This window comes from Balaenoptera ricei, chromosome 17 (genome assembly GCF_028023285.1).
Source record: "Balaenoptera ricei isolate mBalRic1 chromosome 17, mBalRic1.hap2, whole genome shotgun sequence".
Taxonomy (NCBI): Eukaryota; Metazoa; Chordata; class Mammalia; order Artiodactyla; family Balaenopteridae; genus Balaenoptera; species Balaenoptera ricei.
In genome coordinates this window covers 50654526-50676530 of record NC_082655.1, presented here as the reverse complement: position 1 = coordinate 50676530, position 22005 = coordinate 50654526, and positions in this window count along the sequence as shown.

Below are 22005 nucleotides of genomic sequence, written 5' to 3'. Positions count from 1 at the left end.
GGAGATACAACTCAGTGTCTCTGGAATATCCCTTGAGCATATCTTCATGTTTCATACTCTTGAAAAATAAAGCCTGGGTTTTTGCAACTTTTAGCACACCATATTTTCTATTTGCTGCTATAATGGTTAAGACTGTAGGCTCTGCAGCCACAGAGACCTGAGTTTGACCTGATTACACTACTATCATCTTCAGCTGGTTATTCACGTGTGTTAGCCTCACATATTCCTGGAGTCAATGAAATCTATGCCATGCACTTGTTGGCACTATACTGAGTGCTCAATAAGTATTTTTGTCATCATTTTTTGAAAAGTTTATTTCATGAAATGCTTATTCTCAGATGCAACAATCACAATCCTGCACTGGCATGATAGAGGAGCAGCAATAGTGTCTATTTAGGCAAAACAAAACAAGGTGGTAATTTTAACCAATTTGTTACAAAATACTAAATATCAAAAATATTTAGAATACTTTGTAGTAAATAAATATCAATTTTTGAATACAAGGCAACCACAAAATCTAAGGTAATATATTAGGACTTTTACATGTTGCACTAGAACATGAATATTTTATGAGGTTACTTTGAAAATATTTGAGATGCCATCAAAATGTAAGAAATAAAAAAAAGAAATATCCACGCACCATAGTTTTTCTTAGAAAAAGAACACTGAAAAATATTCAGGAAACGATTATCCAGGTACCTTACTTTACGAGTAATGCTTAAATTTTTGGGAGGTTGTAAAATAGGACTAAACATGATACTTTCAAAGGTTCTTTACATTTTTCTAGTAGTGGATCTTTCTAGTAGTGGATCATTTACAGCTTTCTAGAACATAGTGGATGTTCATGAATGTTTTTTGTATGAACTTTATATTAATAACAATAGTTAAAATTAACATTTAGAATTCCTTAAATATTACAAAGAATATGATGTTGGTTAATATTTTAGTAGGATACATGTTTCCTTTTGATGGTCAACTGAAGCTCTATACAAATGGTGTTTTGCTGTGCTGAAGGTGCCATCTGTCCAGAAAACTTTAAAAGCAAGATCTTGACTGCTTGCAGTCATAAATGATTCAGAATCACTTCTTTTTCTAAGAGGAAAAAAAAAAATACTCTTAATCATATGTGAGATAGGTGCCAGGAATATGATGGTAAAGTTGCCTTTCTTGTGAGTACCTTAGGGAGGTAAAAAGATTTGTTTCTTTAGAACTTTTTTTTTTTTTTTTTTTTTTTAGTATTAAGTGAAAGCTAAGAACTAAACAAAACAAAAACAAAAAAATGTTTATGACTTCTGGGTTGGAGTCCAGATTTGTTATTAATTTCAAAATGATCATTAACCTCTCTCACCAAATTTTCTCTATCTACACACTGATGATGATACTGTCTACTCTGACTACTTCACAGGACTATTTTAAAGAAATAGATGAGATATTGAAACATGAGAGTGTTTTATAAAATTTAAAGAGCAAAATATCTTGTAATTATTGTTTTAATTGTGACCACTTTTAGTTCTGGGTTTCAATGGAAATGGCAAAATATTTTCTCCTTTCAACTAAGTAATAAATATTATCTTTCTTTTCTGGGACTCCATATAAATTTTTTAGAGATCTTACATTCTACTAATTATTGTGAAATTGGATTTCCATTAAATATCGGCATAAGTCTATTTATCTCCTCTATATTGCAAGTATCTTGAGATCAAGGACCATATTTTATTTATCTCTGTGTCTTTCACAGTATGATGGACAGTTTTCCACAAATAAAAATTGTTTTATAAATATATGTTTAATTTTGGTGGGGGGGCGTTAAACTTATTATCTAAGCCAAACAAAACCATTACAAAGAGAAGAGATTTTAAATAAGTTTCTTAAAAACACTTGAAAGAGCCAGGTAAAGAATGTTGTGTATGAACACATTACAGCATTTTTATTAAGTAGCATTTCCATTCTGAAGAAACTAAAAAGACATGTCTGTTGAGAAAACAGGAAGTAGAGAAGTTCACCATTTCTGCTCTATGGTGAGTGTTAGAATCAACACAATTTTTTTTTTTTTTAATCACCCAAACACAAAAGACTCACTGTGAAAATGTAGATTTAGAAGTTTGTCTCTACTAGATTTTTACTATATGGTTGTTAAGGCATGGAAAAATAGTAATGTATGAGGAAGAATTTTGAAGATATTTGGTTCTTAATCACTGACCATTAAAACTTGTAAATTAACACTGGATATTAAGGCCATTAGCAGTTACTACTGGTTGAAACTTTCAAATTTAAATATAGTAATGGTAAATAATTTCATTTTTTTCCAAAGCAATGTTTATTTCACTTCTTAAAGATTTAAAGACTTCTTAAATGACTATTGGTTTTAAGTAAATCTTTTTTAACAGCATAAGGAAAAATGAATTACATTAATACTTTAATTTTGCTTTCTAAATCTGTTTATAGGTGACTAAAACATATGTAAAAAGTTTATGATAGAACCATGTAGATAGCAATATTTAATAAAATTCATTGTTATTCCTGCAATTTACTTACTTATTATAAGTTTCAATCTCCAAACAATTGATTTAAAAAAGCAGCTCATAAAATGGTAATTCAAAACATTTGAATTCTGATTTTTGACTTTACCACTGACCTGTAATACTTTTAAGGAATGTTAACTTTTTTGGTCTTTATTGTATTTATTTGGAGTATAATAATAATGGTAAAGAATGAGCTTTAAACAAAGAAGTAAGAAATACACCTTAGGTGTATATTTTGATTGGGGAGAGTTTCCTGATAGCCCTTGCAGTGAAGAGTGTGTGAACACCTTTGTCTTTGGGAGAGTCATCTATTCTATTGAGCTTAAATAAATGAATAAATGAATGTTAAACTTGAGAGATATTCTTTTTTGCATGACTTCAAGATGTGTAGAGATGTGGATAGATCTAGAGTCTGTCATACCAAGTGAAGTAAGTCAGAAAGAGAAAAACAAATATTGTATATTAACGCATATATGTGGAATCTAGAAAAATGGTACAGATGAATCTATTTGCAGGACAAATAGAGATGCAGATGTAGAGAACAGACATGTGGACACAGGGGGTTTAGGGGAGGGTGAGACAAATTGGGAGATTAGGATAGACATATATACACTACTATGTGTAAAATAGATAGCTAGTGGGAACCAGCTGTATAGAATAGGGAGCTCAGCTTGGTGCTCTGTGATGACCTAGATGGCTGGGATGGGGAGGGGAGGGAGGTCCAAGAGAAAGGGGATATATGTATACATATAGCTGATTTACTTCGTTGTGCAGCAGAAACTAACACAATATTGTAAAGCAACTGTACTAAATACAAAAACAAAAAACAAAAAAAAAAACCCTACATGAACAGGATTTTCAACACTCAAAAAAAAAAAATAAAAAGATGTGATGACTCACATTTTAGCTAACCTATATGCATTTCATCTACTAAAACTTCCACCAACTTCATGAAAGATTATCAGATCAAACAACCCAAATGTGGATTACCTAATAATTGGACAAACCTATACCATAATTACATCCATGATACTTTCCTGCTGTCCGTTGTATTGCATCCTGGCACAATATGGCTTACTTTATCTAATTGTAGCAGAATGAAGATTTAGGTGGACATAATTTCATAACCTTTCCAGCAGTATACACATCATTTTTTAAAATAGAGTGCTGAATAAGTAATTAGAACTTTACAAATAAGGGGCAAAGCAAATTTTGACTGCTTACAAATCCATATGCTATAGAAAACTGTACTGAAACTTCTGGGTGAAAATTTCAGAACTATTCAATTACGTTTTTAAAGTCCTAAATATGTTTTTAAAATACATGTTAAAATTTGACTACTAAATTCATTTTTATATAAGCCCACTCTTGTATTGAATTTCTTATTAAGAATCCCTATAAGTTATTGTAGCACAGTTTCATTTCTGAGGCTATAGATTTTAGTGATGCTGATCTGTTCTGGGTTATTAAATCTTGACTGCATTTCTAAATATAACAATATTTCCAATAAGAAAACTAAGACAAATACTTTCAGGGAAATACATAAGTGAAAATCTGGCTCATCCTTTTCTGACATGTTAATATAGACAATGTGATCTAATGGATGCAGCAGCATAGTCATCATGGAAAAATTTACCCCTAACTCTTATCACATTTAAACCACATCTAGGACTTAATCCATCTCTAAAGTATGAGTCTGATACTCAGCTCACTAAATTAATCTATGACATTACGTTGTACTAAGAGTCTATATCTTCAAAACTTATCTTGGTAGTTTAAGGTAAAATGTTCATGTTCAAGTCATTTTCTAGTATTAATCATTTGTTGTCAAACATGTGACTCAAGATGTAGGTAGATGAAGGGAGACGATCAAGATGGTGGAGTAGGAGGACATGGAGCTCCTCTCTCACACAAACACATCACAAATACATCTACATGTGGAGAAATTATCACTGCAAACAAACTGGAGCTGGGCAGAAAAAAATCTTAGACAAACGAAGCTTTAAGAAAGATCCACATGGAATCTGGTAGGAAGGGAATGGAAGTGATCAGGTCAGGACCTGCACTCTTGGGAGGGGACACAGAAGGGGAAGGGTATTACATGGACTCAGAGATCCTCCCTGGGGAGTGAGTGGTTTGACACCAGGAGGATGGGCACCTAAACCTTGTGGTCTGACACCAGGAGGATAAGTCCCCTTAGTTGGTTTGAAAACCAGTGGCACTGAGAGCAGGACTATAAGAAACATAGACTTCACTCATGAAGAGTGTGCACACACTTGCCTACTTCCAAAACAAGGCAGGGGAAGCAGACTGAAATTGCTCAGCACTCTTGCTGGTTTCCTGTGACCAACCAAGTGCACACCCAATCCCCACTGTCTCTGCAGCACAGCTTGACATTAGGGCAAAGGCTGTGTGGGCAAGGAGAGTGTGCAGTTGTAGGGGGTGAAGCTGGCTTGAACCTGAAAAGGCATCTAAATGGGGCAAGGGCAGCTATTAATGGCACTCCTGGAGGCAGCAGATAGGGAGCTTTCCAGAACTCTGACTGGTGCCAGAATCACCCAAGCCTGCATTGCAACCCACACTGAGTGTTCACTCCAGTCCCTCTTGCTTAAGCAAAGTTGCCAATGCTGCAAGCAAGGAGAGCACACACTTAGAGAGAACAGAGCTAGCTCAGACCTGACTCTCAGAGCTTCTCTCCAGTAATTTGGATCTGAACTTGCCCCTAGAGGGTGGTGCTGGCCACTGAGCAGAGGAGAAGCCCTGGATCACACCTGGTTATGGCTCTAGTCCCTCCAACTCCAGCTCTACCTCCTACCTAGCTGATAGCTGTCAGCACATCTGGGGGAAGAGTCGACTCATGTTCACATCAGATCCAGGTCTCCCACCAAAGCCACTGGGCACATGCAAATTGTATAGGGGCTCACAAGGACATCCTTTGAAGAATGAGATATATAACTGTTTCACCTAATTTCACAGAGACAGAGAAAGTTAAGGAAAATGAAAAGACAGAGGATATTGTTACAAATAAAAGAACAAGAAAGAAAATCCTGAAAAAGCAAACAATGAGACAGAGATAAATAATTTACCAGACAAAGAGTTCAAAGCATTAGCAATAAGAATGCTACCTGAATTAAAGAAAATAATAGATGAACGCAGAGAGAATTTTAATAAGGAACTAGAAAAATAAAAAAGAATCAGTCAGAAATGAAGAATACAGTAACTGAAATGAAAAACACACTAGAAGCAATTAAGAAAAGACTAGGTGATACAGAAGAACACACAGGTGATCCAGAAAACAGAATAATGGAAATCACCCAATTAGAATAACAAAAAGAAAAAAAAAAGTGAGAACAGATTAAGGGACCTCTAACACAATGTCAAGCATACCAATATTTGCATTATAGACATCCCAGAAGGAGAAGAGATAAATAAAGGGATCAAAAATGTAGTTTTAAAAATTATGGCTGAAAACTTCCCATACCTTAAGAAAGGAGAACATAGGTACTGGATAGGTACAAGAAGCACAGGGGGTCCCAAACAAGATGAATCTAAACAAATCTATACCAAGACACATCATGATGAAAATTGAAAATTTAGAGAGAATTCCAAAGGCAGCAAGAGAAAGTCAAAGAGTAATATACAAGGGAATCCCCATAAGGCTACCCATTGACTGTTCTTCAGAAACTTCACAGGTCAGAAGGGAGTGGCATGATACACTTAAAGTGTTGAAAAGAAAAAAAAACCTATAGACAAGATTACTCTACCCAACAAGACTATCATTTAGAATTGGAGAGAAAAAGAACACATCAGACAAGCAAAAAATAAAGAGTTCATCATTACTAAACCAATCCTAAAAGAAATGTTAAAGGGTCTTCTCCAAGTGGAAAAGAAAAGACTATAATAAGACATAAGAATTGATAGGAATGGAAAATTTCCACTAGTTAAAAAAATATATATATACAGGGGCTGAGGATCATCCACTTAAATAAGCTAGTACAAAGATTTTAAGAGACAAAAAATCATAAAATCAACTATAACCACAATACAGAATTAAGGAATAAAAATGAAGATATAAAATATGACATCAAAAACACAAAATTTAGAGGAGAAGAGTAAAAAATGTAAATCTTTTAGAATGTGTTTGAACTTAAATGATAACCAGTTTAAAACAAATAGATACAGTTATAGGTCAACATATAGGAACCTCATGGTAACTGCAAATCAAAAACCTAAAATGGATACACAAAACCTAGATAGAACACAAACACAAACATACCATGAAAGAAAATCATCAAACCAAAAGAGAAGAAACTAAAAGAAGAAAAGAACAAAGAAAAACTACAGAAAACAAATAACAAAATGGCAATCAGTATCAATAATATCAATGTCAACAATAATAATCAATATCAATAATCACCTTAAATGTTAATGGACTAAATGTTCCAATCAAAGAAGACCCATCTATACGTTGCATACAAGAAAATCACTTAAGAGCTGAAGACACAAACAGACTGAAAGTGAGAGGATGGAAAAAAATATTTCATGTGAATGGAAATGATAAAAACGTTGGGGTCACAATACTGATATCAGACAAAATAGACTTTAAATCAAAGTCTGTAACAACAGACAAAGAAGGACATCATATGATGATAAAAGGGTGATACAAGAAGAGGATATAACACTTGTTAATATTTATGTACCCAATATAGGAACACCTAAATAAAGAAAGAAAATATTAGCAAAAATAAAGGAAGAATTGACAATAATACAATAATAGTAAGGAAGTTTAACACCCCAGTTACATCTGTGGATAGATCATCCAGACAGAAAATCAATAAGAAAACAGTAGTCATAAATGACAAATTAGATATCTGCAGGACATTTCACCCAAACCCAACAGAGTACACATTCTTTTCAAGTGCACGTGGAATATTCACCAGGATAGGTCACACAGTAGGCCACAAAAAAAATCTTGAAAAATTTAAGTGGATAGAAATTATAAAAACAATTTTCTTCTGATGACAATGGTTAGAAACTAGAAATAAATTACAGGAAGAAAAATGTGAAAAAACACAAACACATGGAGATTGAACAACATGCTACTAAAAAAAAAATGGTTCAATAAATAAAACAGAAGAAATCAGAAAATACTTCAAGATAAATAAAAATAATACTATAACTATCCTGTTCATGTAAGGTTTTTTTTTGTTTTTTGTTTTTGTTTTTAGTACAGTTGATTTTGCTATGCTGGGGCACAGCAAAAACATTTCTAAGAAGGAAGTTTATAGAGATACAGGTCTTTCTAGAGAAAAAAAAAAAAAGGAAAAAAAAACCTCATATAAGCTACCTAGTTTACCATCTAAAGGAACTACAAACAAACAAAAAAAAAGGAACAAAGTCATAAGTCAGATGAATGAAGGAAATGATAAAGATCAGAGAACACACCAATAAAATAGAGATCAAAAAACAATAGAAAAGATCAATGACACCAAAGGCTGACTTTTTGAAAGAATAAACAAAATTGATTACCTTTAGCCATGCACATCAAGAAGACAAGATAAAGGGCCCAAAAAACAAAATAAGAAATGAAAGAGCAAAAATAACGCAGACATAAAAATTCAGAAGAGAATACTATGAACAGTTATATGTTAATAAATTGGACAACCTAGAAGAAATGGATAAATTTATAGAAACATGCAATCTTCCAAGACTGAATCAGAAAGAAATAGACAACCTGAACAGACAAATTATTAGTAGTGAAATTGAATCAGTAATCAAAAACTCCCAGCAAAAAAGTCCAGGACTGGATGGCTTCACAGGGGAATTCTACCAAACATATAAAGAAGAACTCATACTTATACTTATCAAACTATTCCCTAAAACAAAGAGAATGGAACACTCCCAAATTTATTCTATGAGGCCAACATTACCCTAATCCAAAAACCAGACAAAAACACTACAAGAAATAAAATTACAGGCCAATATATCTGATGAATACAGATGCAACAACACTCAGGAAAATATTAGCAAACTAAATTCAACAATATATAAAAAGCATCATATAACAATATCAAGTGGCAGTTATTCCAGTGATGCAAATATGGTTCAATATCCAGGAATCTACCAATGTGATACACCACATTAACAAAAAAAAGGATAAAAATCATGGGATGATGTCAATAGACACAGAAAAAGCATATGACAAAACTCAACAACAATTCATGATAAAACTCTCATCAATGTTGGTGTACAGGGAATATGTCTCAACATGATAAAGGCCATTCATGACAAACCCACTGTGAACATCATATTCAATGGTGAAAAGCTGAAAACTTTTCTTCTAAAATCAAGAACAAGGCAAGTATGCCCACTCTCCACTTCTATTCAACATAGTATGGGAAGTTCTAGACACAGCAATCCTATAAGAAAAAGAAATAAAATGTATCCAACTTGGAAGGGAAGAAGTAACATTGTTACTCTTTGTAGATGACAGGATACTATATATAAAGAAAATACTAAAGTCTCCACTAAAAAAACTTATTAGAACTAACGAGTTAATTCGGTAAATTTGCAGGATACAAGATTAATACACAGAGATCTGTTAATTTTCTATCCACTAATAATGAACTATCAGAAAGAAAACAAGGAAACAATCTCATTTTAAATCACATCATATAAAATAAAATATGTAGGAGTAAACATAACCAAGGAGGTGAAAGCCCTTGAGGAAAAAATCCTAAAATTTATATGGAACCACAAAAGACCCTGAATTGCCAAAGAAATATTGGAAAAAAAAAAAAAAAAGCCAAGTGGGAGTTTTCATGCTCCATGACTTCAGACTATACTTCAAAGCTACAGCAACCAATCAGTATGGTACTGGCACAAAAACAGACACATAGATCAATTGAACAGAATAGAGAGTCAGAAATAAACCCACTTACTTATGGTCACTTAATTGCTAAAAAAAGAGGCAAGAATATATAATGGAGAAAGACAGATTGTTCAATAAGTGGTGCTGGGAAAACTGGACAGCTATATGCAGAAAAAAAAATGAGAACATTTTCTCACTCCATATACAAAAATAAACTCAAAATGGATTAGAGACCTAAATGTAAGTCTGGAAACCCTAAAACTCCTAGAAGAAAATATAGGAAGAATTCTCCCTTTACCATAAATTGTAGCAATATTTTATGGATCTGTCTCCTAAAGCAAAGAAAACTAAAGCAAAAATAAACAAATGGAACCTAATTAATCTTAAAAGTTTTTGCACAGCAAAGGAAACCATTGTCAAAATGAGAAGACAATCTCTAAATAGGAAAAATATTTGCAAATGATATGACCAAGAGAGGATTAATATTCAAAATACATAAACAACTCATATAACTCAACGTCCCAAAAACAAACAACACAATGAAAAAACGGGCAGATGACCTGGATAGACATTTTTCAAAGAAGATATACAGATGGCTAACAGGCACATGATGAAAAGATGCTCAATATCATTAATCATCAGATAAATTGAAATCAAAACCACAATGAGATATCACCTCACACCTGTCAAAATGGCTATCATCAAAAAGTCTACGAACAACAAATGTTGACTAGGATGTGGAGAAAAAGGAACCCTAATGCACTATTGATAGGAATGTAAGTGTTGGTGCACATATTACTACAGCCACTATGGAAAATAGTACAGAGGTTTCTCAAAAAACTAAAAATGGAACTACCAAATGATCCAGCAATTCCATACCTAGGTATATATCCAAAGAAAATGAAAACATCAATTTGAAATGAAACAGGCACCCCAGTGTTCATAGCAGCATTATTTACAATCCACAAAATATGGAAGCATCCTTAGTTCCATCAGCAGAGAGTGTATAAAGAAGATGTGGTACACATATATATGGTAGAATACTACTCAGTCATAAAAAAAAAGAAACTTTACCATTTGCAACAGCATGGATGGACCTAGAGGGTATTAAGCTCAGAGAAATAAGTTACACTGAGAAAGACAAATACTGTATGTTATTACTTATATGTGGAATTTAAAAAATAAAGCAAACAAATGAATATAATAAAACAGAATCCAATTCAAAGATATAGAGAACCAACTGATAGTTATCAGTGGGGAAAGGGAAGGAGAAAGGGACAAGATCGGGGTAGGGGATTAAGAGGCACAAACTATAATACTATGTATACAATAAACAAGCTACAAGGATATATTGTACAAAACAGGAAAAATAGGCAATATTTTATAATAACTTTAAATGGACTATAATCTATAAAAATATTGAATCACTATGTTGTACACTTGAACTTAATATAATATTGTAAATCAACTACACCGCAATAAAATTAATTAATTAATTAAGCCAAACTCATAGGAACAGAAAGTAGAATGGTGGTTGCCAGGGGCTGGTGGGTTGGAGAAAAAAGGACAGGCTGGTAAAAAATGTAAAAACTTTCAATTATAAGATGAATAAGGTCTGAGGGGCTAAGATATAGCATGGTAACTATGGCTAACAATACTGTATTGTATATTTATGATTTGCTAAGAGAGTAAATCTTAAGTGTTCTCCCATCCTCTTCCCGGCAAATAAATGGATATAAAGTTAACTACGTGAGATGATGGATTTGTTAATTAACTTGATTATAGTAATAATTTCACAGTGTATATGTATATCAAATCATGTTGTACACTTTAAATGTATAATAATTTTATTCATCAAATATACCTCAATAAAGCAGGAAAAAAATTAATAAAGCTTTGGCCTTAAGGTAACATAAAAAATGGTGTAGCTAGATGAAAAAGTAAATTTATTGAAATCTTTAACTTAAAAACTATGAAAGTTACGTTATATTTCTATGTGGAATGTTTGTCTATATATTAGAGATTTTTTTATCATATTATTTCTGCTAACTGCCTAAATGGCCTACCCTGAGACACCCAAGAGACCTAAATGACAATTAGTTTATTTTAAAATGAAGGACAAACTGCTATTGGTGAATATGTATAAAGTTCGTGCATAATTACAACTGAAGTATCCTTTTTTAGAAACATGCCCCAAATGATCTAAGTCCCCTACCTGAGCTATAAAGGAGAAGGTCATAATGCCAACTATGCATGTAGATAAGACCAAATTTATCTTCTTGATGCTTGTTTTTGATAAAACCAGAGAGCTCAGAAAATGAAAGCAACAATGTCCATATGATATATATTTCCTCTAACTGTATGAAAACAGAACCTATCTTTAATTTAATTGGTATATGACACTACACTTCAGGCCCAACTATCACAGATCTTCAAGATATTCAGCACAAGGCACAGTTCAGAAGAAAATTAATTATTATACATACTTTTGTATGTATAAAATTAAATTCCTTAATTTTAATTAAATTCCTTAAATTCCTGCCTTCTCCTTTACTTACAGTGATGAATTTGGTTGAGCAACTCTAAGGGAAATCTGTACAACCTCTACTTATTTGGCTTAAGGTCAGAATTTATTATATAAAATCTGCCACTGACTTCTCTTCTTGGATATTTCCTTCCTTAATTCTCTAAAGACAAAGATGCTTTCTTTGTAAAGGTTTCTCTGAAAAATTCCGAAATTAGAGAGGAAAAAAGACATGAAAAGAAAATCTGGCCATATTTCTAACTCCCAAGAAATATTGCCTTCATTCTTCTACTGTTCAATTGCATTTGCTCAGTAGAATGTTTCTCTCTAAGGTGGTATTCTCTATAGTAACTTGAAATCTTTTTTTTTTTTTTTTTTTTTTTTCTTCCCTGAGGATGCTGAGGTGAGGAAATTAGGCAAGGGACTTCATGATCATGATGTAAAGAACAGATTCAGAATGACGGAAAGAAAAGGCATACAGAGGGTTTACTTTTACAAAAGGTCCCAAAGGAAGTCAAGGCAGTCAAGATACTGGCAGAAATACTCTCCAATGTTGTGGATGTGTAAACTTCTACATCCCCCAAATGTGGGTTATTATTATTATAAGTGATTCAAAGTCAAGCCAGACCTTAAGAGCTTAATTGTGTCTCTCCAAGCTGAGCTATTCTGCATGTAGGCTAGGAACAACCTCATCTAAGCCAGAGATGCCATCATTCTCAGACTTATGCCATATATATTGTGAATAAAGGACTGAGTAAAGTACTGTAAACTGAGGCCTGAGCATATCTCAGCATCCCTGGCTAAAGGAGCATAGACCAACTCTTTTTCTGAACCTACAGCTGTAGAAACAGCAGAAAGTTTGGTTTCCCAGACTTTTCTTGGAAACATGCTAATAGATTTTCAGACTAACCATAAGATTTTTGTTAGATGTGTCGTCTATTCTAACACATTCTACTTTCATTATTAATACATTTCTTCATTCATTTATAATTTATATATGAGAAATTATCATTTGTGCTTAGATATTGAAGGACCTTAGATATGTTCTAGGATACCATGCCATATGTATATGCACACACATATATATATAATGAATATATATTACATATTATACTATGGTACAATGGATAAATATAAAATGAATACATATTTATACATTATAGTAAATTCATAGTATATTTAACATGTGTACACATTCTACACAATGAAAAATAATATATGATGATATAAAACACATAAATAGAATATATTCATATATATTTCAAATAATAATAAATATTATGTTTATATATTTAATTAGGTTGAGAAGTATTCTTTGCCTTTACCTTAGATTTAGCAATTCGTCAAACTAGACTATTACTAGACTACAATCCATATCTACTGAAAGATAGTCCAGTGGCCTTTCACCACTACCATTCGCCTAAAACACATCCAAGGACCTCTGATAAATCTTTCATGCTTAAAGAAATAATATCATCATGAAACTTTTATAATTCTTATGCACCATTTTTTAAAAATTTAAATTAAAAATTAACATATTGTAAAAATATATTTTTGTTTTTTATTGTGGAGTTCTATGAATGTTAAAATACATGAATATTTGTGTAACCATCACTACAGTCTGGATAAAAAACAGTTACATCACCCTAAAATATGCCTTGTACTGTCCCTTTGTAGTCTCCACCTTGGCAAACTCTAATCTGTTCATAATAATAGTTTTGTGTTTTTGAGATTGCCATATAGTTGGAACCATGTAAACTTTTGAAACTGAATTCTTTCAGTGAGCATATATCCCTGAGATCCATTCATCCAAGTTATTTGTTCCTCTTTATTGCTAAATAATATTGCATTATATAGATGCACCAGTTTATCCATTCACTAGTTGACAGAAATTTAACTTTGTAGAAACCGCCAAACTTTTTTCCAGAGTATGCAATTTGCACTTCCTCCATCCATGTATTAGAGTTACAGCCATACTAGTGATTATCTTTTTATGAGCTCATTTGTCAATTATATATCTCTTTTGGTGAAATTTGTAGAAAATCATTTTCCCTCTTTAAATTTGAGTTGCTTGTTTTCTTACTGTTAAGTTTTGAAAATTCTTTATGTATTCAAGATAAAAGTCCATTATCAGATATGTGAATCGTACATATTTTCTCCCAGCCCATTGAATTGCTTCTGAACATTCACCCCAAAAATCAGTTGTGTCTATTTCTGGACTCTGCATTCTGTTTTGTTGATCTATGTGTCTACCCCTTCACCAATACTACACTGTTTTGATTACTGTAGATTCACAGTAAGTTTTAAAAGCAGGTAATATAATACCTCTCTTTTTATTCTTTTCCAAAGTTATTTTGCCTATTCTAGTTCATTTGTCTTTCCATATAAACATTAAAATCATCTTGTCTGTAACTACAAAAGTTCCTGCTAGGATTTTGTGTGTAATTGTGTTAAATATAGAGATCAATATTGTGAAAATTAAAAATTTTACTATATTGAGTCTTCTAATCCTTAAACACAGCATGAATTTTAAAAATTTATTTTAGCAGCTTTTCTAATGTTCAGCATATATGTAGATCTTTAACCTTTTGTTAAAATTGTATCTAAGTATTTTTTGTTTGTTTCTGTAGGGGAGTTATTATTAATAGTGTCATTTAAAGAAAAGACTTTTGTTTCTAATTGTTCCTAGTGTGTTGAAATAAGAAATTTTTTGCATATATGTGTTGACCTTGTATTTTGTGGCTCTACAAAAAATTGATTAATTCCAGTAGATATTTTAAAACAGGTCCCTTGGGGTTTTCTACATAGAAAATAATTTTTATGAATAGGTACAGTTTAATTTCTTCCTTTATGTATACCTCTTTTTTTTCTTGCTACAATACACTGGAAGGCCTTCTAGGACATTGTAGAAAAGGAGTAGTGAGAGTAAACATTCTTGTTTGTTCCCAGTCTTAGGGGGAGGCATTCTGTCTTTCAACACTAAGAATGATGCAAGTGGTACTTTTTTCCCCGCAACTTTATCAGGGTGGGGAAATTCCCTTCAATTACTTGTTTTCTGATAGGTTTTTCATGAATGGATATGTAATTTTGTCTAACACATTTTATGCATTTATTGATATAGTCATGTGTCTTTTCTTCTATAGACTGTTAATATGGTAAATTATGTTAATCAGTTTTGAATATTAAACAAGTCTCCCTTATAAATGTCATTGGGTTATGATATATTATTCTTTTTACATATTCTTGCATTCAATTTGCTAATATTTTGTTGAGGATTTTTACATCTAGGTTCATGAATGATATTTGTCTGTTATCTTTTCTTTAGAGTAGTTTTCACTGGTTTTACTTTCCACATAGTACTGGTTTCATAAAATGAGTTGTGAGATGTTTCCCCCTTTTCTATTGTCTGGAAGATGTTGTGAGTACTTGGTGTTATTTATTTATTTAATGTTTGGTAGAACTTGAAACCATTTAGGCTTGAAGATTTCTTTTTCAAAATAAATGTTTGGAATAAATTCAATTTATATTATAATTATAGAACACTACTAGTTAATCATTTAATTTGGGGTGACTTTTGGTAGTTCAAGGTTTTCAGGGAATTGGCCCATTTTTCAAAGTTCTTGAATATAATTGTGTATTCTTTCAGTGTCTGTGAGGTCTATAGTACTATCCACTCTTATTATGACATTGGTAATTTTTGTCTTCTCGATGTTTTCCTTGACAATCTCACTAAAGTTTTATCAATTTTATTGATCTTTTCAAGAACTAGCTTCTGATTTTATTAGTTTTCTCTATGTATTTTCTGTTTTTAATTTCATTCATATCTTCTCTTTATTCTTTCTATCTGCTTGATTTATAGATTCTTAAGATGAAAATATATGTTATTGATTTGAGACATTTCTTCTTTTGTAATATGAGCATTTAATTTAAATTTCTCTGTAAACATTTCATTAGTGTCATCCCACATATATTTATTTGCTACGTTTTTATTTTCATTTGGTTAATACATTTTCTAATTTTTCTTCAAATTTCCTTTTTGTATTATGGATTATTTAAGAGTAGATGTTTACTTTCCAAATGGCTGTTGATTTTCCTTTTATATTTCTGTTATTGATTTCTAGTTTAATTGCATTTAACTCAGAGAACATACTCCATATGATTTCAATTATCTAAATAAATTAAGATTTGTTTTATTACCACAATACAGTCTACCTTAGTAAATGTTCCAGATACATGTGAAAAAAATGTGTATTCTTCTGGTTTTGGGTGGTGTTCTATACATGTCAATTAGTTTCTGTTGGTTGTTGTTGTTGTTCACTTCTATATAGCTTCTGAATTTCTCTATCTATTACTAATAGAGGAGAGTTGAAGTCACCAAATATAATTGTTGATTTGTTTAGTTCTCTTACTAGTTCTGTCAGTTTTTCTTCCTGTATTTTAAAGCCCATGTGTTATATATAATCTCCATCCTCTTACTTTTAAATTATCTGTATCACTACAAATGGAAGTAAGGTTCATATATACAGAACCTAGTTTGGTCATGATTCTATCTGTTCTGACAGTCTCTGTGGTTTAACTGGTCTGTTCCAACTGTTTACATTTAATATGATTACTGATATATTTGGATGTAGGTCTACACATTTGTTACATTTTATAACCTCAGTTTTTCATTTTTCTTTCTCCTTCCCTACCTTTTCTTGCTAAAAGGGCTTGCTCTAGGTTTTTCAATGTACATATTTGGCTTTTTAAAATCCACTTCAAATTAATATTTTATTGCAGGTAGACAATAGAAACTTGTCACTATACAGGTCTTCTACTTATTTTATTTTATGTTGTAGTTGCCTTATATAATACATCTACATATATTGAAAATCCTATCATTAAATAGGTTTTACTTTCCCACGTGGGTTGAAATGTTTCTGGCTCTTCAAATGCCTGCTAATTTTCAGTTGTATCCAAAATCATGTTACAAGCCCCTTGGTCTTATTCAAATCCTGTGGATGCTTTTATTTTAGCAGGTAATCGAGAGATATAGGTCTGGCCATAAGTAAAAAAAACCTTCTATATACTGTGGTTCTAATGTCAATTCACTTTTCAAAGTTTTTTTTCTGTGTTTTTTGGATCTTTTCCTGAACATAAGTCTGTCATTCCGTGGCAAATTGGGGTCTGAGTGACAGTCTCTGTTCAGATATCAAAGTAATCTATTTAATATTAGATCCATACATAATCAAATCAGAGGTGAATGCAGAGGAGTTCATAAGCAACATATGGGTCAGTTTGCTAAGCTCCTCTCTTCTGATGCTCTCTTTGGTTCTTTCAGATTCTTTTAGGACTATACTATTCATTTCTCTAGTTAGAAAGCTGGAGATTTATTTAACCTGCCTGCTGAACTCTTTACACTACTGTGACCACTTCTGGGGTCAAATGGCAAGAGCACAGAGACAGAAAAAAGTAATGGGGTTTAACTCCACCTTCTTGGGACCAAAGAAGTTGGATCAAACTTCCCCTTCTTCAGTTTTAGGTGATGACAAACCCATGCTGCAGCCACTGTTACTGTCTAACATCCTCAAACTAGAACTAGAGGATTTCTCCTAAAGATCTCTCTTCTGCACTGATATCCACTTCCATGTTTTAAGTTCCTCTGAGACCAAGTCAGAGAATTACAGAGGAAATAACATAAATGGTAAACTCACTGTCATCTCAGTGGTACTTCATATTCTGATTTTCTTCCAAATCCACCTCCTACTATTTAACTTTTGGAGTCTTCTATTAGCTTCTCCATGCATACATATGGATTTTGTAATAGTATTCAGTGGAAGAATCAGGAGAGAGAAGGAGCGTTTATCTTGTCAGGAACAAAATTCCCATAATTCAAATTTTAAAATATTAATTAAATCATAATATTTGTCTTTTGGAATGCCTTGCGCATAGTAGGTGTTTAGTGCATATTAGTTAAACAGAAGTTAGCTGGGTTATAGAAATAAAAACACTATATTGTTACTCTAGCTATTAAATCTGTTCAGCAGTGGACTTCCCAACTTAAATTACTCTACTGAGACCCAATGGATAAAATAATTTCAGTGTTTTCCATCTGATGGACTTCATTTCAGAATGCTGCAGCTATATCACTTAAGGTTTATCACTGTGTTCATAGTTGAGTGAGGCAATGCCATATCAAAGTTTAGGCAAATGATTTAACAGTCCAAACATGTGCCACACTGATACAGATTTCATACCTTGCACTTATCACATTGACTGAAAAGGGAATTAGGAGGCAGGGGTAATTATTTTCTGCTAAATTTTTCAATGCAGATTTATTCCTTCTTTTCTCCTAAGAAATCTCCAAGATTTTACATTTCTCTTGGATTGTTGAGGGCTGCCAAAGTCAGTGTTACAATGTGCATTTCATATGACAACAAGAGGACGTTCCCTGGAGGTCTCTGACAGAAATTGGTGTGTTCAAACTGCCGCTACCAAAGCAGGAAAGGTACAGTATGTCTCTGAGGAGCAACAAGAGCTATTAGGAACAAATGAGTGTGGGAGAAAAATTCTAAACCCAAACCTATTTAGCTTCTATTTAAAGGGATCATTTGAGTAAGACATGTTAAAGGGTCATAAAATATGCAGAAAGTTTTAGGGTCCAGGTTTTCAAGGTATTGTATTTATTTTTTCTGTGGTACTTGTCACAATCTTATACTGTTGTTTAGGGTAGATTGACTTTTCAAGGAAGGTCATAATACCCCACTGTCCTTTAAAATGACAATCTCTTTCAAGAGGGCAAGTAGCAAGCTATGTGAAATAAGATTGTACTGTGAATCTGTCCACATGAAAAACAGGTAATTGTTTTATATAAGTATTTTGATGAATTTTGGAATTATCTTATTCATATGCTATCTATAATGTAGGGTTTTTAAGGGTGAGCTAGAGTTTTTCTTTATTGACAATTTTTATAAGAACACCAGTTGGGTATATGTATGAGAATGAGACACAATAAATAAAATAATTTTATAACCTTATATTTAGGCAAAATCTATACAATTATTTTGGAAATATATGCACATTTCCTTGACAAATGCTTAGAGTTTTATATAATTCAAAGCTTATGAAATGTAGCATTTTTATTCTCTCTCTCTCTCTTTCTCAATGTATTTGTGTATATTTATATATATTTATACATAAGTGTATATGCATATGTGTGTTTACATATGGTCCTAAAACTAGGACACATCATTTATAAATGTTTTCCTAAATACATACTTGATTACATAGTAGTTAGTCAGGTCTGTCTGCCCAAATAATTTTAATTTGAGGGATATTTTTGATATATGAGTAAAGAAACATTTAAAATCCTAAAATAGAATAATCCTCCCAATATATCAAAAGTTAATATTAATTTGCATTCATTTGTATATGAAACATTAATATCAGAAACAGAAGCAAACTCAGTGTTACTCTTATATGTGTGCATATGCCCTTATAAGCAGCTGGAGTAGAGCCATGTATCTAGACATATGTGAAAGAAATAGAGAGGGATTCCTTCTTCAGAAGTGCTTTCCAAATGTACAGGCACACTTCATGAAGGGCTATCTTTAATAATTCATCCCTTTAATTTGAGACATTTATTCCACAGGCTTGCTATTAACATGAAATCACCACTAGAAGGTCAATGTCTGAAGCTATGTATCATTTCAGCCTTCTCTGATTTGTCAGATTGCTTTTCTGGGAAAGACAAAGAGTAGAGTTATAAGGAAATGAAAGAAACACTGGGTTGGGAAAGGTTTGCTAGCGAAGAAAGAGTTAAAGCCAAGGTGCTACTGGGAACTTCCTCATTTGTCAAAGGACTATTTTGATCCTGGATTCAGTGGGAGAGAAGATGCCAACAACAAATGTCAGTTACTTCTGAGATCTGGATAGGACCAGCCACGCTATGAAAAACCAGAAATAACCACCAAGTGAAGCTAATCTGGTACTTGCAAAACATGTACAAAACAGCATCAAGATACATATGTCTTTTATTAAGATAAACAAGGCATTTGACAGTGAAATGCTTCCTTACTCTCCCAAATACCTCCATTACAATTACCTGCAAACTCCAAAATAATCCTTAAGAGAGTCAGTCATCATGCTAATGCATGAATCCTGGAAACACACACCTAAGGAAAGTTATAAGACTAAATTATAGATTGTTTTACAGAGTCAGCAAAGAGTTGCAAGTTTACAGCCAGCTTAAAAGGAATTAAAGCCATTCATTAGTCTGCTACAGAAGAATTCTAATCACCAAGAAAAGTCTATATTGGCAATACACATTTGAAGGGTGTCACTAAATCCCACTATCCTGGCAGCAGCCTGTCAAAGGATGCACTTATTGACTAGAAATGAGAAACTGTCAATGAATCCACCATGTCTTTTATCAAATCCTTACACAGGTGTGGATATGAGACATTAAGAAAGTGGTTATATTTTGATGGAAAATTGTGCCACATTATCATTCACAAATGTGACACTAGGATCACCAGAAAGATACTTAAAGCATATTCAGAAAAATCTTGTCCCTAATAAGTAGACTGTGGATGATGGAAGGAAGGAAACTATTACCATGTTAATGAGGGGCAACTACTACCACATTTTTGTCAACAAGATCTGCCCCCATAGTCAATTCTGCTATACAGTCAACTTATTTTGGGCATTTCTTACTGCCTAAATGCAGTTTAAGTTTATTTTGTAAAGACCTGTTTTGAGGCCTTCATATCTGTGTCAGCTGATTTGTGATCCACTCTTTACAGTAGGAAGTCTGATGGAGTGAATCATCAAGAGCCTAAAAGAGAACCCAACCCTTCCAGAGTCATGTAACAAAGTCAAGTTTTCATTTGCTGCCTTCAACACATGCTTTCATATGAAACACCACTTTTGCAGCAACTCTGAATTCCTCATACTTTCCCAATTATCAACAGAATGCAATCAATGTTTCAATATTTAAAAATACTAAGGGATATATGGTTTACCCAGGAAGATATCTCATATCCATTCTAGCTTCCCAAGCACCTCTTCAAGAAATACTTTGAGTAGCTAAAGGTCTTGTAAGATGTTATTAAGGTTGGGGGCACAGTCTAGCTTACTGGCACACTTATACTCGCTTCTCCACCATGAGAGAAGCTAGAGAGTCACTTCTCATAATACTTCAAGGTGAGCCCTCATTATTATAAATTATGGCAGATTCCCTACCTGTCATTCATCCTAATTGTGACCCTGGAAGCTCTAAAGTTTTCCCAGCTTCTGTTCACCATCCTTTGCTCAAAATTTCTCTCACTGTGGTACCCTCAGTGATACATCAAATCCAACATTCATGCAGCACATTCTTCATATGCATATGACAGCATCTATTTTACCTTGATGGAATGTTTTACTGGTACTTCAGTGTTCTGAAAATTGCAAGATTCCTTGACATAAGGACTTTGCATTACTAAAAAATGTGAGGAAAAACATTAAAACTTTAACCTATGTAAATATAAGTGAATCTAGTTTAGGGGCCACACATTACCTTCCAGTTCTGAGTTATAATCCTGATCCTATTGTGACATTACTGGATTCCTCTCAGTGACCCATCAACAAATGTTTATCCCAGGACCTCATGGATGCAATTTATATTTCATCCAAAACACAGAGTATCTGCAAAATCACTCTGTAAAATAATAAATGAAAGTAGAAAAAAAGAGTATGCAGGCATGAGTGCTAGTGAGAAACTAAATTGAATTTGATACTGATACATGTTTATGCACATAGAGAACATAGTTATTTTTAAATCAATGAACAAGGCATTTCTGTTTGTCACACCATTTGTATTAATACCATATTGCTTCTCACAAGTGCATTTTGTGATAACAACATGAAATGAATTTCATTAAGTTAAAGTGTGCTGGCATTAATGTACTGGCTGATGGCATCTTTAATTTGAGAGGCCTGCAGAGTTAGTTTTATGGAGACATTTTCCTTAGCAACCAAAACAGAGCTATATAGTATCTGTGAGATATCGTTTCTCCTCAGGCACAAATTCATCCCTTTGGCCTAGTAGATATTTTATCAGCTATAGA